The sequence below is a fragment of the Strigops habroptila genome, chromosome 6, assembly GCF_004027225.2.
Source record: "Strigops habroptila isolate Jane chromosome 6, bStrHab1.2.pri, whole genome shotgun sequence".
Taxonomy (NCBI): domain Eukaryota; kingdom Metazoa; phylum Chordata; class Aves; order Psittaciformes; family Psittacidae; genus Strigops; species Strigops habroptila.
In genome coordinates this window covers 69,420,620-69,436,575 of record NC_044282.2, presented here as the reverse complement: position 1 = coordinate 69,436,575, position 15,956 = coordinate 69,420,620, and the positions used below count along the sequence as shown (strand labels likewise).

General features: G+C 41.4%; 1 long non-coding RNA gene across 1 annotated transcript; it reads left to right on the top strand.

The window, feature by feature from the left end:
* Window positions 1–13,839: 13,839 nt before the first annotated feature.
* Window positions 13,840–15,587, top strand: LOC115609851. Its single transcript, XR_003992011.1, has 2 exons — window positions 13,840–14,000; window positions 15,281–15,587. It is a non-coding gene; the product is annotated as an uncharacterized LOC115609851 (long non-coding RNA).
* The last annotated feature ends 369 nt before the right edge of the window (window positions 15,588–15,956 follow it).

Below are 15,956 nucleotides of genomic sequence, written 5' to 3'. Positions count from 1 at the left end.
CTGTGTGAGGTTTTATGTAGATTTTTACAGTCTGTGTATGGAATTCATAGCACATAAGATGCATAGCATGGATAAAGTATTTTTAAGATTAGAAAGTGTGTGTAAATTGCCCATTGTCTGTTCAGCACAAAGGAAAAACAGGCACAGCTATTTTGCTTGAAGGCGCTGGTATTTTGAAAGAGCTTCTTGAAGTCTTCGAGCTTGTTGATAGCATCAGAAATGCATTTATATTAAGCCTTTAATTGTAGCATTTGAAAATTGGCTTTCTAATTGTTTTCTATAGACTAAGATAACATAGTTGGCCTTCAGGGATCCTCTATCCTGCTCCGAAGGGGTTTGCATTTCAACAGATACTAGCAAATGCAATTTTCTAGATCTCATTTTAAAGCTTCACAGCGATGTTAAGTGCTGCTTGGGGAGCATCAGCATTTCAAAAATAACTGTGGCTGGTTTTAGCCTAACAACAGACAAGGGCTTGCATGGGGAGATGTTGTCAGTGGTGATGCTGTGGTTGAGTACAGAGGAAGGGTTTCCATTTCCTTGAGGGGGAAACACCTTGTGTTGCCTTATGCTGACAGCAACCACATGCTGAACATCATGTCTAACAATTCAGGCCCCATGTAGAATCAGAAGGCATAAAATGCAGTGGGGGACCACTGCATGAAGGCAGCAGTGGAAGCTTCCAAGGCTGTTATGAGTAAGCTGATTTCATGAGCCAAAGAACTGGGGTCCTGTGTCGTAATGCTCTCAGTGATGGAAGGTTATAGCTGGGCTGCTGAGTGGCATGTGATTTTTCACAACTGTGAATCCCATTTTGCCTTTTATTGTTCTGTGAGACTGTCCAGCTCTCCTGTGCCCTGAGCTGTTTATTCTTGCTCTGTGCCAGAGGGTTTCATGTGATCAAAACAATCCCCTGTGAGCTGGGACTGGGGGTACTGGGAGCACGTCATGGAAAGGGCTGGCTGAGTGAGGGTGGGACATCTCAGTGCTTTGGTGAGCTGCTTGCAAGCTCTCCTGGACGTGCTGGATGTTCCCTAGCCTCACTTTCTCCAGCCAATTGCTGGTTGTGCTTAAAAGGGAAAATAAGCATTAATTCACTTTTTTAGGGCATAAGAACTGAGATTCTGCAAAGGCTAGTTCATGCTTCTATCTTTGTAAAGTCAACAGTCCCAGTGGGTTCAGGGGAGGTGGTGGGGAACAGGACTCAACATCTACCTGAAAAGCGTACATGCAAATACCTGTTAGAGAAGAAATTCTCTAGCACCTTGTTCTTAGGAAGTTGTGATGCAATAAAATAAATTCATAGGGAGATGGAGCCTGGCATATCTGGCTTGTTTCTGTAAAGAGGCTTTTTATGAATAAAAGAACCAAAGAACTGCATTTAGTTTAGAAATACTAAATCCTGCAGAATGTCCAGAGCGTGGAGGTATCACAATACAAAGACACTTCCAGATTACCCTTTGGTTGCAGTCTTAAGCTAAGGTGTGACATGTTCTTGCTCTTCTTCTTACCCACCAGGGCATGCTAGTAGTGGTACTTGCATGAGACACCATTAGTGCTTAGGGAGAAGTGATGCTGAGGGAGAGAAAGGAGTGTCGGAGACCTGGAATACAGAGGAAAAGTATCTAATCAGAAATAACAGCTCCCATCAGGCGCAGACAATAGACAGTAAACTGGCTTCAGGAGAACTATTCAGTCATCGTGGGTGACAAATCAACAGACTTAAGGTAAGAATACAGTCATGACAACTATTTAAATGATTTTTTTAAATTTGCTTATGCTTGAGACTTTCCTCAACCCTACAAAGGGAGAAGTTGTTTTGCTGCCTTAGAATAAAGCCTGTACATGTTTTTCCCTTTGTCCTCCATGCTTCGTATAGTAGTTTCTTTATCGTATGTGCTACATAAGCTGTTTTTCCTCCTCAGTGCCATGGCATGAGCAGGCTGACTGACCCTGCTTAGGAGAACAGTTTTCCAATGTAACCTGTAATTGTCATATCAAGCACTCTTCTTCACCCCTCTACGCACTGTCTTTGTTGGCTTGTAATAAGGTGGCAAAGAGCAGGAGTCCTGAGACACAGTTGGGAGAAGAAGCTTTTCCTGTACTCCTGTGTTTCCAAGGGTGGCAGTAGCAGGGTGCTGTGTTCACTTATCAAGTACTCATACAGATTTAATGTGAATTGAGCGTGGGCTCAACATGATGCCTTTCTGATGAATTAGCCTGGAGTACACAGGATGGCCTTTGCAAGTTCTGTGATTTCTGTGTCACCTTTCTGGCAGCTGTGGGGGGATGGATGATCCCAGATCTGGCATAAAGCCTGCTATATTCTGAACAAATATGAACTGGCAGGGTGAGTTCATACTGGGTCAGCATTTTAGAGCATTTCTGAGCTGGTATTGGGAGCTTTGAAAATCATTGAAGTGCAATATGAGATATTTAAAAGTTGGGGTTCCTACCAGCTCATGGCAGTCACTTTTCTTTCCATTTTTACAAGGAATGCTCCCCAACAGAGCAGTCACAGTGATCATGGGTATAAGTAGCTCTGGGGTACTGGGTAAAGGCAGAGGCTTAAAACTTGAGCCCTAAGGGTGAGTTGTGGAATGGCCAGTAAAATCAGCTGAAAGATTACTGTGTTGTTCTGATTCCTTCCTAGCATTTTCCAGCAGTGCAATCTGCACTGGCAGGCTTGTTGTCACTGGTTGAAGGAGTTTTTTCACATAATGAAGTATGACTCCCAACGTTAGCATGGCTGAAAGCAAACACCTCCTGTTTCCCATCAAGGAAAGCTGGCATTCAGTACTCCATGTCTGCCTTTGTAAGAAGGAGAGTTTCTTTTCAGCAACTCCAAAAAAAGTGAAATTAAGCGACCTAAAGCTCAGAACGAAATATGTGAGTTGGTCTGGGAGGCAGATTGACTCCAGACTGCAGTTTAAAAATAGACAACACAGGAAGGAACTAGTGCATTGGGTTACAGTAGGATTGATGAATTAGTAAGGATAATCTATCCATAATTTCAATGTGCTGGCACAGACAGGTAGGAGAGAGGAAGATGTGCTGTTAGGGCACCATAGTAAGAGAAAGGAACGACCCCAGAAGGCCAGAGTGAGGTCGTTCAAAGGTCATTATCAGAACTGGTTTCTCATCAATATACTACTTGATCGGAGGAAAAGACTCCAAATTGCAGGGCTTTGATTGCTGAGGGGGAAGCTTTTAACTGCTTCCTGCTGCTCTGTCATTTTGTGCTAACCCCAAATGGCCCCGTTAAATTGATGTCCTGTTTCCCATTCACTGCCCACAAATCACTCTTCTCCTGTTAATATAGGAAACATTTGCACGATAGGAATTGGAGTGGCTAAACAGTAAATCTTAAAGCCAGTGAGGAACTCAAAAGCATTTACCTAGTGATCAAGGTGTTGATTCCCCTCTCCAAGCTCTTCATAGCATTCAGAACTTCATTCAAAAATATAGAACCTCATATCTGCCTTAAGAGAATCTTTGCACAAATAATGTTCCCAAACAATGTGATGTGAATCAGTCTGATTTCTGTGTGACAGCTGATTTCTTGCAGCTAATCAGAAGATAAAACAAAGGCTAGGAGTGATGCAGCTGTTCAGGCAATGGGGTGTCATCGCTGACACTGTGTGACACCGAGTGTTGCTGCTCTGGGTTAGATCAGCAACGAAAACAGCACAACAGCTCTGTTTTCTCAGGACAGCAGCCGTGTGTGTGCCTGGAGCCTGGAAGCTCTGTGGCCTGAAGAGGAGCTGGTGGCTGAGCCCCAGAATGGTTTTCTTTCACTTTGATGTATGTCTGAATTTACACAGTCTTACAGATTTGCACATACATACACTTTTCCATCCAGAATTGAATTGTGCTTGGTCCTTCCATTGGCAGCATTTTACTGAAGTCCATTTTTATTGTCAGACTAAACTAAAAGATGCTGACTGTGCACTGTGGTGATGTGTAGTCCCCTTTTATACCTGTCTGCTGCAGAGTTCCTCCAGCAGCAAAGGGAACTGTACGTAACTGGACAGTGAGTCCTGAAACAAGGCGAAGTAATGAACAAATACCTTAATAATGGTTCTCAAAGTACTTTGACATGACTGGAGAGGACAGTGACCGAGCACTTTGTAATCCATGGTGTTTGTTTTGTGAGTAAAAAAGAAAAACAAATACCCATTCTTCTGCTCCCCTTCAAACAATACTTTTCCCTTCTCTCCTCCATATCTACATCTCCCCTGCTGCAAAAATGGGATGATAAAATCAAGTGCCTCTGCAAAGTGCTTTGATATCTGCGCATCAAAACTGCTCTATAGGCAGCAGGTATCACGACAAGCTCAGTGAAGCCCTGCTTTCCTCAGGCAGCTGAGATTGCTGGTGTGCTCTGTCACTGAAAGACTTCCAATACTCTTAAATGTCACTGAACTGAGAAAAGTGGCATCACTGAAAATCAGGATGAAAGTGGCCTCAGATGTAAATGCTTTCTAAAATCTTTGTAATCCTCAACTGCTTTAGTTCCAACAGATCTTCCCATAAAATGAACTGCCAGCCAAAAGGTAAATATAAATGCAAAATATCCCAAAAGCAAACATGTTACTGTCTTTTAAAACAAGTCCATTTAAATAATGTGAAACTATATTAAAGAAACAAAATCTATTCCACTTTATGTTTAAAGATGAATTAAGGCAAATATCACAGGTTTATCCTGCGTTACTCCCTTGAGAGGAGTCACTGGGGAGGCAATTTGTTTCTTGTTAGCGAAGACAGGGAGCTTTGAAGTTAGTGAGTTGTCTGTCTGCGAATAGCCTATTTAATCTTGAGGAAAGGTGTCAAATCTGAGTTGAAGTGATGTCTATGCATTGTTTAGAGCTCTGGCAAGAAGAGTTCTTCAGCATGCCACCAACCAGCACTATGAGGGACAGTGGAAATGGCACAAAGAATTCCTGGAAGAAATTTTGTATTGGCTATTAATGATGGACATGCAGCCCTGAAGAGTGAGTGTCATGAGGAGGGCCTCTATTATGCCTTTTCTTTGGGTTTTTTCCTTCTTTTAAATTGATTACTACTAGGCTGATGGCTCTCATCAATTGCTTTTTGGTGGTAGCAGGTGAGGATGATTTCAGTGAGGACTGGTTGCTGGGAAAACCACCCAAAGTGGATTTTCCCCCAAAGAGAGCCTGTAACTGGATTAAGTAAATTACCTAGAATTAATTTCTTTTAATTTCAGCTTGGTTCATTTTACTGATTTCATGAATAGGATCAGTCTATGATACTGTTGGGTGGCCCAACCTTGTAGGCAGTGAGTTGTGACTGGTTACGTGATGGAACATATACCTCTTCCAGATGCTGTCCTGCATAAAAAATGTTAAAAGCTGTTGTCTGAAAGTCCAGAGCCATGGAGTTCATCACAGACTACACCTTCATCCCAGAACTGTTTTCAGAAGGCAAGTTTTCTACTCTTTAATTACAAATCAGACTCTCAGCGACCAGTCAGCACAGCTCCACTGAGCTGCTATACTTGAGCTCTATGCAGTGTCAGCTTTTAGCCTGAAGATACCAGCCGTGGGGTATCAGCTGCAAAGAAAACCTCTGCAGTGTGAACAGCCTATAAAGCGATTCAAAGAGGTCGGTATGTGTCTGAAGGTAGCTCAAAACAACACCTAGAGGGGGAATATAAACTGTTTACTACAATTGGATTTGCACTGAAAGCTACTGATGCAAAATTCATAGCCAACATGAATTAATTTGCTCCTGATCATTCCTTACAAAAACCTCCACCTTCTTCCCCCTTTCCCTAATGACTTGTATTTGACAGCTATGGATTTGCAAAGCAAACTGCAGTAGCAGAGTAGATATTAATGTTTTGAAACAACACTAAAAAACTGAATTGAATTGCTTTTGAAACTTTAAAGTTGCTGCCAATTTATACCAAATTAAACTTGTCATGTTGTTATGGACTATACATAATCTTTGAGATCTTTCATCTCGTTATCACCTATGTGTGAGGGAGAAGTATTAGCCCGATTTCAGAGATAGAGAAATGAGGCACACGACATCTAAGACAGTCCTGGAAATAACTGCTACATAGCACAGTCTTACTCACAAGAAGGCACTCCCTCAGCTTTTCATGTTAGTCAGATCAGCTGCAAGATCTCAAATTGGTTTTCCTGGTGTGCCACAGAATTTAGGTCAAGTTCCCACTGGGGACCAGGCAGTGAGTGACATGTGCAATGTTTCTCCTGATTTGCACCAGTGTCTCTGCAGGAGAGTAAGGTGTTGCTGTTTCAGGATTTCATCCCTGTTCCTCCTCTGAAGGGTGAGCAGAAGGCTCTAGCCGAGTTAATGGCCTCTGCAAATGCAATATAAAGTCAGTTTATGTAATGACCTGGAATTTATACCTTTGGTCATGAAACAGGACCTGGTGGTCGTTTTAATGACTAGCATGTAGTGTAAATACTATACCGAGGTGAATTCTTTACTTGGATAGTCCATGCATGCTGGTGAAATCAAGGAGAACTGGACTGCTATCCAAGGGCAGAAGCTGGTTGCTTTTCTATTTAGGATACATTGAAAACATTAGATATGAGATGTGAGAAGAATAAATAAGCCTGTTCACCATGTGGAAGGGAGCTGCCTTACAGAAGGTTTAGCTGCAAAATGGCTGGTTAAGGGCTGCAGTCCATTGCCCCTCCCAAAATTGCAGGCTCACCTGCCTTCTCTTCCCTTATCAACCCAGGAGCGAGCCCTAAGAAATACCTTAAAAGGACAACTCTGTAGTAATATCTAGTCCAATGTACTCTGTTGAAAAGGTCCCTTCTTTCTGAGAAGCTAGAAAGTATGAATGGTGATATTTGTGCAAAAAAAATTGCAGTAAGAAAAATGCTATAACAATATTCTATAGCTGAAATAAACGAGGATTAAACAGCTCATAATGTTTGCTGGAGAAACCTCTAAAACAAGTCAGAACGAAATGAGGTAAGAAGATGTTTTACTGGTATGGATTTTTATGTTCTTATAGCCTGCCTTGCTGTGTTAGCTTATGTAAGCAGTCAGTGTAGTAGAGGATCCTGGCTTTAAGCTCTGACTTTGGTTTGGCTTCTCTGGTTCTACCGCAAGAGGACCAGCTGGATTCACTAGTGAATTCGGGAAGCTGAAAAGAAATCCCATATCTGGCTGTAAGGCCTGCAAGATGAGGATGAGAAAGCAGGGAATGTCAGTGGTTCCATGCTTCTGTGCAGGATGTGAGCAAAAATGAGGGCTGGCTCTTCTCAGGCTAATTGCAAAGAGTCAGTGCAGAGGAAGATCACCTGCAAACAGGACTAGAGTTGAGGAGGATGTATAATACCATATAGAATCTTATACCCTAAAAATAAGGTATCAGATATGAAGTAAGTTATGAGGCTAGTTCGAGACTGATAATTGTCTACAAAGCCCATGGGATTTAATACAAATTGTCACTAGTGACAGAAGGCTAATTCAGGTTAAGAAATCTGTGCAGCATGAATTGTGTAGCTGCAGTTTACCCTGTAATAGTTAGAGAGCTGCTACAGGAATAGTATAAATCAGGGACTGTGCAGACTGGGTGAAAAGAGAGCTCATTTCTCTTGCCTAAAAGAGATTCCTCAAAAAGTGAGATTATGGTAACTGTGAGGGGAAGAAAGGAGAGCAGTACAGAGCCACAGCTGGGTGGAAGGCCTTGTTAGCCAAAGTAGCATCTTCTGTAAGTAAGGCCTTTGCAGCAGAATTACAAATACATCAGGTCTAAGACCTTAATAAGTGGTGTCTGAAGAAGATGTGGCAAAAAGATCTCAACAGAGCAGGCAGATCCTGCTGGCGCAGGTGGTTGTAAGCCTGGACTTGGGGGGGAGCATGGGTCTGCGCTTCTGCTGGAAAATTACAAATACAGGAACAGTGGGAAAGGGAAGGTGTAGGTCAGGAAACAGCCAGAATTTGTTTAATGTTTCTCAGGATTTAAAGCTAATCACAGGCTAAGTTTACCCACATCATTCCTCCTCCCACCCCACACCTCCAGGATCTTCTAATTTATATCCTACCAGATTCCTGTCCTTCTCATGTACGTGAATGGAGCAGTCTAATATCTCAGTGGCTCCAGAAGCCTGACAGTGTTTTCACATTGCTTCTCACTCCAATAAATCAAAGTGTTCAGAACTACAGACTGCATACCCAATGAAAGTCCTGTGGTAGGGAACAGCGTCTGTTTATGCATTTTTACAGCTGTGAATCTCCTAGATGGCATTCCTGCTGACTGGAATGCCTTGCAGCACTTATATAATTGCAAGTAAAAATCTCACTGGTTTGCCAAATTACTGAACCAGAAGGCTTTGCTTACTAAAGGACTGGAGGGAGCAAACTGGAAAGGAGACATAAAGGCAAGAGGCTGGGTAAACTGTTGGGCTGTGAGCAGCATTTTGATCATTTTAGGAATTTGTCAAAAGGGAGAGGGAGAAACTTGTGTGGTGAGAGATGGGTGAATAATTAACCACGTATAATATAGTCAATGTATTTTGCTGACTGGGGATTATCTACAAATAGTTGCATGTGTGTGTGTCAAATGCTATTCAACAGCTCTTTGCAGTGAATCAGTTTTGAGTTGTAGCTTTATCCTGAGGAGTTCATTTGGGTATTTGATAATTAAATACTAAGGAAGAAGTGAGAGTACTAGCACCCCCAAGAGTTATCCCATAAATGGTGTGTGTACAGTCTCATTGACTTCTTAAGATGTAAGACTGGGAAAGCCTGTTAGATCTGATGTTCCATCACTGTCTAGTCTCTGAAGAGGTCACTTTAAATCTTGAGAGCAATGAAATTTTAGTCATTTGGAGTGAATTACCTAGTCCTATCATTATTGGATAAATCCAGCTTTTGGGGATCTGAATGCCTATCTGCCTGCATGTGATTATATGTATGAAACACTCATCTGCATGTCTTCTACAGACAACTAAGCCTATTTCATTGACTTGTTACTACTGTTACTTCCTTCCTATCCCTTCATTAAACTGTGCTCCTCCTGGATTGCCTTAGAGCTTATTCAAAAAGGGCAGTTTCCTATAACATGTTTGCAACAGAGCCAAAGCATCATTCTCATATTTAAAGATCTTAATAATGATCTTTAATATTAATTTCCAATTGAGGAAGATGCTGATACTCTTTAACCTCCCCACCTTGTATTACCTTGGGCAGATCAATTGCTTAGAGAAGTTTTGCTATTTCCATCTTAAAGCTAAAGTCTGTTTGGATGATAAAAATCACTTGTAGTCATGAAGTGAACCTCTGGACAGCCCCATGGAGCTTGAGCCAGGGCAGAAATAGTCCTGAATTCAGAGCACTTAGCTTTGCTTTCTTTTATTAACAATAAAATAGATGGTATATCCATTTATGAAGGCAGTTTAAAATAAACTAGAATTCTATGTTCTAATTCTATATTGCCATGTAGATTTCTCCTCCAGAGTTCACACTCCAAGTAGCATGACTGGCCTTTCGGAAAAACATGTGCTCTGCTCAGCTTCGGTGCATGTGTTTGCAACTCACAAGCAGATTGCTAATGTTCTTTTTTTGTTTGTTTCGGTGCTTTCTCTTAGTAGGCAATGCTCATGAAAGTTTGATTATTTGGAATTTGAGGTGAAAATGCCCAGCCAAAGAGATTAGTTGAGAGAGTGAAAAATCAGCACTTTAAAATAAGAGAATTGGGCTTTTTGCAAAGAACACAATTGCTTGTTCACAATTGTTGCTGAAATGCAAAGGTACTTTTAATAACTCTTTAAACCTCAGCTTTTTATTTAATAATCTCCATAATCCTCCCCTAGGATTGCCAGGGAGTAATTTGTGGTTGCAGTGTGTGTGACAGGGAGAAAAGCAAAGCTGCTTGACAGAGCATCAAAGGTTTGTGCCACTGAAGTTTTATGCAGCCATTGCTAAATCTTTCATGCTCAAAACAATGATGAAAAATGATTGTCAGCTATGAAACCAAAATTATATCAATCTACTTCAGGGTTGTGGGTTTTTTGTCTTCATTTGAAAACATGACCCAGCCTAGCACAGTTCACTTGCCAACCTCAAGTGTTCTGTCAGGATCGAAAAAGAATAGAAGTGAGTCAGGAGGGGTGAATGCATTTCATGCTTCACGAATGTATGTTGGAGGTGGAAAGGAGAGAATGCCAAAAAATAATTAGGCAGGTCAGTGCCCAAATTTCTCATTCTGATTGTCTCTATATAACACGTGTAACAGACAATGTAGCTGTTCTCTGAATTTCCGAAGGGAATAGTCGATGTAGAGTAGCTGAAATGGAAACTAAATGTTACTGTAGGCTTTAGTTCTCCAGCAATACTGCTGCAGGTAATTTTCCTACCTGTAAATAAAGTGATTCTAAAGCTGAATGCTGAGACACAGAAGTTTGAGGGTGATTTGGCTTGTCATCTCCATCAAAATCTGGTCTTAATGAATATCTTATTAGCAACTTCCACACCTGCTCTTTCCTATGCAGAGGCCTCCAGGCTGTATATCAAAGAAAGAGAGCAAGTGGAGAGAACCAATGTGAGGTTTAAATTATCGTCATCAGCTCTGTTTGTGTCATGTAAGGCATGCACGTGTGAGAGAGGCTGCATATAGCTGCTGCTGCAAATAGAGCCTGGACAACATGTGTGTGCTTGATCTGTGTGGTTGCCTGCCCATGGCACGATGGGTTGATGGAGGAGTCGTGTGAAAGAGAAGTCCCCAGGCTTAGAGGGGGTGAAAACACATTGGTGCCACCCTGTTAGGACTGAAGCATGCTGCCCTGCTGTTGCTGTACAGAAGAGCTAAGCCACTCAGCACCTTGCTGCTCTCTGAGGCTACTTGTATGGTTCAGTATAATCCTCACCAGATGTGGCAAGGGGACTTTAGACAACATCCATTCTGCATTGCAGGTAATTCTTTGCATTGTTGGAGAGAAACAGGAGAAACACAGCCTGGCTACTACACTCCTCGAACTTGAGGGAAACTGCCTTCAGTGGTCCCCGTGCAAGGGCTCTTTCCCTCCCCAGGCTGTGTGCTGATCAGCCAGAAGCTGATACGAATCAGATTCTCTCCTTCAAAGCTCTGTTTTCTTCTCACTGAGGAATATTTGCTGATCTTCTCAGCCATTTGCTTGGCAAAGTTGTGTTCTAATACCTTGATTATCATTTGAAGCTGATTAGCATACATGCACACAGTCAGCCTCAAACATATGGGAACCTTTCAGAGATTATGTTAATTCTGAAGAGATGCTGCTCAGCAGTTAGTCACAAAGTCTGTGGTATAAATTGTTAACTTCTCTCTGCCTCTGCTCTCTTTCTCATTGCTGCTGCTTATTTTCTGTCAGAGGAGTTGGAGGTCAGTCAAAGAAAGAAATGAAATACAGTCTAGCAAGAAAAGGTTATAAAGATAAATGGTACCATTGAAATGTGGTGTACTTGCAAGTGTGCCGCATGGTAAGAAGTGCTGCATGTTGATGAGTTCTGTCACCTTACTTGGTTACGATGCTTTTTTTATCTTCCATTGTTTTGCTGTAGAGCCAACAACAAAGATGACATTGAGCCATTCTATCTCCAAAACCCAAATTCTTAATTTACACAAGGGTTGGTTTGCTATTCAGCTAAAGAGGACAACCCTGTGCCAGAGCCTCACAGAATTCCTCTTTGAGAAGGAGAATCACTTCAAGCAGTTAGATAGGTGGATATCATCCATGTTAACCTATTTGTTCATGAAAAAAACCCCAAACCGACAATACCCTCTACATTATCAGATGATCTCTTTGCTCAGGAGGCAAAGATCTGGCCCTATGAAGACCTACTGCTCCTTCAGGGGCTTTGCATCTTGGATGTTAGGCAGAAAAGAATCAGCTAATCAGCTTGTTCCTGCAGCCAGTGTCCTTCAAAGGTGGTGCCCATGCAGAGGGGGTGTGCTGGATAGCATGGGGAGAAGTAGAGGGATAAAGCAACATGACAAGATCAGAAGCCAGCAGCTGGTATTGTTTTACGTGTGCATCTGTATTATAAGATTTTATATGATTAAATTGCTCCACAAGGTAGCTGTAATGAAGTTATAAAAAGTCTCATCAATGTTCCAGCTGGTAGGCAGCAGAATGTGAGATGCAACTGATTGTCAAATGTACCCTCTAATCAGTCATGAAAAATTATATTTAATTCACTTAAGTTTACTTGAGAGAGACTTTAAAGTAAAGGTTCGGTCAAAATACCCTCTAATCTTGAAACTTTCTTTTGGCCAGATTCCTAATATCTGAATACTCAAGACTTCACATCTGACCTTTCTAGCCAGAACATAGCTGATCCTCCTGTCTTAAACTTCTAATTATATAAATGAACTAATAAAATTCTCTTCTACAGCATTACTCCTTTTATCTCCACAGCTTTCCTTGGAAAGTACCACAACTTTAACTAAGAAAAGCCTCAGCATAAGCTTCTGGTTTAAGTCTCAAGAGGATTTTTTTTTTCTTTAGTAAGCTTTTATTAAAGATGTGACTCTGAGAGTCGATTTATTTATTTTTTTTATTTATTTATTTAATGTTCCTTACAAGAAGGCTTATTTTTAGAGATGTCCTACTTCTGTATCACTGAAGATTGGTGTTTTGGACAGCTTAGTCTGCTGAATTTACTCTTAGAAATAGGTTCTCTCTATTGGCACCATATTATGTATGTTGTACAGTGCCTGAAAGGAACCTAAATGGTTCAGTGAATAAAAGGTAGGGGGTTTGGGAGTGTTTTTTGGTAGGGTGAAGCATCCACAGGAATAGTTGTCCTACAGAATCTCAGTTTACCATGTTGTAATTTGTACTTATCTCCTAATGGTTTTAAAGGAACTTGCATTCTCCCCTCCCCGAATGTATTGCATCCCCCTGATTGCTTCCCCTTATCCCTGCAGTTCAAGACCTGGTGTTCACAGTTGCCTTTATGCCAAATATACAAAGGTGGTGGAGCAGCTTTGAGGCATGTGAGGAAGAACTGGTCTCCCCCTCATTCTTGGTGGAAGCAATAAATTGTGGAGAAGGTGCATTTCTCGCTGTTAGTTTCCTCTTTATCTGAATTTGGTTTTGCTGCAGTGGAAATCAGGGTGAGGGCAGAAGAGTGCACCTAGAGATGTGATCCAACTTAATTTTGAATCAAGATATTGCTCTGAACATCCTAATATTACCTGGATAGCAATGATATAAGTCCTTCAATACTGTGAGTTTCAAGCCACTCAGCAGTGATGAAAGAAAGGAGTGGGGGGAAAACCACAACAATCCCACACCTAAAGAATAAGCACAAGGTTGCCTTGTGGATTTTCTGATTGTGTTAAATTCTGTGGGGCTGGGATGTCCCATCTTCAGCTTTCTCTCCTGTCTGCCCCTACCATGGAAACTCCTTACTCACCTTTGGCTGTGCCCAGCAAGTCCTGAGATGCAGCAGAAGTGGAGTGAGACGACGCCAGTGCTGGGAACCCCATGTCCGTGATGCTGGGATTTTAAGTGGTTTCCTATAGACTGCTTGGTGTCTTGCATTGAATGTCTGTTCACAGTTGGGGCACATTAGCCACTCTAGTGGAATGTGCCAGGAAAAACTCCCATTGATTTATTCTTCACCAAAAATTGTTTTCTTTATAATGCTTTTTATTTTTGGAAAGAGCTACATTTAAAAAAAAGTTCAAGTTTGCAGAGAAAATCAAACTTATTTTTCATTTTCTCCTTTATTTTTCAGCACTCATGCAAAAAGTACTAAGTTTTCTATCCTAACAAAAATACAAGGACAAAGTAACGTAACAGAATATGTGCATGGTGCAGTATCTGTGAACACCATCAACATCCATCGTCATCAGAATGGTCAGATACTTTCCATGTTTAAAAGTGTATTTTCTTTGTTACTTGCACAGGAATGAACTTCCAGATCTTAGGTCTTCTCATACTGCTGGACAGTAAAACATGCCTGAAGTGATTGTGCAGAACACTTCATAAAATGAAAAAAATGAGGTAATCTGTCCTCCATCGAGTCTTGTCCTGAATGCATTGTCAAGTCCTTCCATGAAACAAGTTTTCTTTCCTTTCCATTGTACTTCTCTTTATCACTGGCTATTGTAACTAAATGTTGTTTCTTTTATAAAGCCAAGACCTCCTTCAAATCTAGCTGAGTCTTAGGCCACAATTACATTGCAGCAATGAGTTCCACTCGGAGTTTCTCCCTCAAATTTTTTTTTCTTTAATCACCAAAAATACCTTCTTTTTAAAAAGAAAAGTTAGTCTTTTAAAACAGCTTTTTTCATTTAAGAAAAATGGATTGAAAATTCCAGGATGGGCTCTTCCCATTCTATCTTTTCAAATAAACTCACATTTGGGAAAGGCTTAGTTTGGAAGATGCCATACAGAAAGATAAATGTTTGAAGAGCTACTGGCCTTTTTATTAGAAACTTAGGTTGTTAGAGAAGCAAACAAAAATAAATCTCCAAAGACAAAGCTTCCTTCTTGGAGACGTGTTGTGGTTTAAGCCCAGGCAGTAAGTTGGAACCACGCAGCAGCTTGCTCATTCCCCACTTTTTTTCTCACTCTGTTCCCAGAGGGATGGGGAGGAGAATCGGAAGAATGTAACTCCCACGGGTTGAGATAAGAGCAGTCCAGTAACTAAGGTATAATACAAAACCACTACTGCTACCACTAATAATAATAATGATAAGGGAAATAACAAGTGGAGAGGATACAATTGCTCACCACCCACCGACTGATACCCAGCCCGACCCAAGCAGTGATCTGGGCCTTCTGGGTAACTCCTCCCAGTTTATACACTGGGCATGATGTGCTGTGGTATGGAATAGCCCTTTGGCTAGTTTGGGTCAGGTGTCCTGTCTCTGCTTCCTCCTGGCTTCCCCTCCTCCCTGGCAGAGCATGAGACTGAGAAAATCCTTGGTTGGAGTAAACATTATTTAGCAACAACTAAAAACATCGGTGTTATCAGCGTTGTTCCCAGGCTGAAAGTCAAAAACACAGCACTGCACCAACTACTAAGAAGGAGAAAAATGACTGCTACAGCTGAACCCAGGACAAGACCTCATCATCAAAGTTGCCAAACTGGGGTAGCAACAAAATATATTGCCCCATCACTGTTGCATCCGATTCAAGGTCAATGTTCTTCAAAGGAATTACAGTAATAAGGAAAACTATCTCAAAGCAAGGAAATTGGCAACAGAGGGTACAGAAAGACTGGAAGCTCCATATCAGATAGACCTGTGGATTTTCTAATTCATTATTTCCTCTTTTAGCAGGGTCCATTCCAGCCGTATCAGAAGATGGTTCAAGAAACTTTACAGCAGGGTGATCTATAGAAAAATGTGCCTGCACAGACTTTATGGCCCTTATCCTATAAAGCTTGCTTTCTGCTGTTCTACCTGTTATATTAGATTACATATGCGTGTGCACACACATACAAAACCCCCTCTAGGTGTTTTGGTTTGCAGTACACTACTGGGGGTTTTTTCAGGCTTTTTGGAAGACAGCTAAGCTGCTGACCTGTTTGCTACTGTGCAGCATAAAATCCTCAGGCTAATAATAAACACACTGTTGAAAAGAGCCTTTCCTTCAGTGTTCTCTAAAGCAGTTGCCTTTCATTTTATTGAGTGCCTTCTACTTACTGTAGTAGAGGATGGCTAGACCTGCTTGCGTGACCTTCATGAAATTTTCATATTTGCTTCTATTTCCAAGCCATTTTAAGAAATCTTTCTTTTACTGTAAGTTTTTCACTTTCAAATTTTCTGTCTTAAGTACTTCAGCTGATTGATTGAAATTTTATTGAGAGGCAGGGAAGGAAGAAAACAAACCTGATTTATTCGTATCAAGGAGAAGCAAGTTCATTTTCTCAACCCAGAGAACTGCCTTCAAGCTCACCCATGGTGGAAGGCCCATGAGTTTCAGCACTGCAGGTGAGTGCTTCTGGCCCAG